Below are 2,278 nucleotides of genomic sequence, written 5' to 3'. Positions count from 1 at the left end.
TGTTACCTGGAAGCCAGATAAGTCTTTCCCAGACAGATTCTTCACCACCATTGTCTTTCAGAAGAATATTAACTTGCTCAACAACGGTTTGTATGAACAACTGAAATGTTGGGAAGTAGTTTTCATAGGATTCAAAATCCACAAATTCTGCATCCTGGTAGAAAGATAAAGTGTCAATTACATMATATTTAAATATATAAAGGTAACAACATCATAAGATCGTGTTMMTGTGCAAGCAATGWCTCTTCTCTCTCTAGCTCAGATATCACCTTTGGTTGAATTAGATATTCATCTGTAAGATCTGCGGAGAGCTCGTATTCTTTATTTGGAGTTAGTTGGCAGCGAGGATTTRTTTCAATATAGATGTATTTGTCTCCATTCCTTCTTTTCCATTCCTCCTGCACCTTGTTTTCACAAAATCACGTTATTATTTGTTTAAATCAGAAAACATTATCCAAGCAATAACATTAACAAAACATGAATTCATGGTTTAATGTCCTGTGTGCTTGATTGAATTCAGACAAAGTAGAGTTGACATTTCAGATGGTCTTACCTCTCTGATCACAACATTTCTGGGAAGCAACAACACATTCAGGATGGACCTCTTTTCAGGAACAACTGGGGGTTTGTAGAACAACAAGACAAGTGCTCGTATAGGAATGGTGGGAGAGTCTTCATCCTTGACTTCACCATAAGCAGAGAATCCACTGATGTTTATGATGATGTGTGTTTCTCTTATCTCAAGAGGAGGGAGAAACTCTATGTTGTCATCAGTCACATGGGCTACAGACAGGAAGTCACATCCACCACCTGGTAAAGAAAGAGAACATTTAGAGCTGTCTCTGACCAACAAGACAATGCTGAGACTGTAGCAGAAAATGAAATGCACAATAATGAGTAAATAAATAAGCAAATAATGAGAATATGATCTTTCAGAAGAGTCCTGAAACATGAAAAGTGAAATTAACCCTTCATGATATTATTACTCACTATTGTAGATCTCACAGTGTGGGAGGTGTAGTTGACAGACAGACCCCTTAAGGCATCTAAACTTGAACAGGGGTCCTGCAGGTCTCTTGCCATTCTGGGATAGAAACCTCATGTCCCAGTGGACTGTCTTATAGAACACCTCTCCCTCTCCCTCCATCCTAAACACCAGGCCTGTTATACTGCACTGGAACAGACCTGCACGGGGGCACTGGAACAGACCTGCACGGGGGCACTGGAATCTAGAACAAACAATGAAGAATTTCATTTTGTGAGATTTCCTGGATTTAAGGTATTGTCCTTCTTTTATACAAACTACCAATGATAACATTAAATATATAAAGTTACCGGTACTCTCCCCTGTTCTCCTGACCATGGATTCCAGGTGTAAATTCATCTGGAGAACTCTAAAATGTAGAAACAATAGATACTGTAATTCAACCAGTAGTGTGAAGAATAGTGTTTAAATTCAAATGTTCTCTCTTTCTGTCTTTCTCTCTTTACAGTGAGGGTCTTACCATGTGATGGTGATCCAAGAGGAGAGGAGAATCTAAAGAGAACCAGATAAACATCAATCATCATGTTTTACTATACAACTGCATCATTGTTCCAGATTAAGATGTTAGCTTTATAGCTGTTACCCCTTTCTCTTCCCAACTCCTCCTCATCAATCCTCTGGGTGTTCTCTGGGTGTTCTCCTGGGTGTTCTCCTGGGTTTTCACAGATACCTCTGTGTTGAGACTGTTAGCCATCTTCAGTTGGCTCCCTAGGATGGTTGAAAAGTCCATCTCCAGCTTTGGGGTTTTCTAGATTCAAATCAACAGAATAGATAGAGACATACTTCTATAACAGCAACATGTTCTATGTTAATTTGAYCTGTCTTATGTTCTATTGTGAACATGTTGGTCACCATGGCAGCAGTGAGAAGGGCAGGGACAATCAGGCACCTTATGTTTGATGAAGAACGGGGCTCTGCCAGTCAATGGGACACAATTCTCCTCAATCTTTTCACCCCTAGAAACTAGACCAGGCCAGGATGGTTCCTCACTTGTTCTCCTTTTCTTTCCTGCAGGGGTCATCAAAAAGAGAGAGAAAGAAAGTGTAAAGTGAAAAGAGGGAGAGAGAGAGTTTAAAGTGTTGTTAGCTGGTTAACATACCAACAGGCTAGTGTAATAGTCAGTTATTAAGAAACAGTCAACAGGCTGTGCGGGATCTTTGTGTGAATCTCTATCACTCAATATCCCAGATCTGAGTGTGTAATGATAAATCTATCGTCTGGCTGTTAACTCTA

Source organism: Salvelinus sp. IW2-2015, linkage group LG31 (genome assembly GCF_002910315.2).
Source record: "Salvelinus sp. IW2-2015 linkage group LG31, ASM291031v2, whole genome shotgun sequence".
In the NCBI taxonomy this organism is placed as follows: domain Eukaryota; kingdom Metazoa; phylum Chordata; class Actinopteri; order Salmoniformes; family Salmonidae; genus Salvelinus; species Salvelinus sp. IW2-2015.
This window is presented reverse-complemented; position numbering follows the sequence as displayed.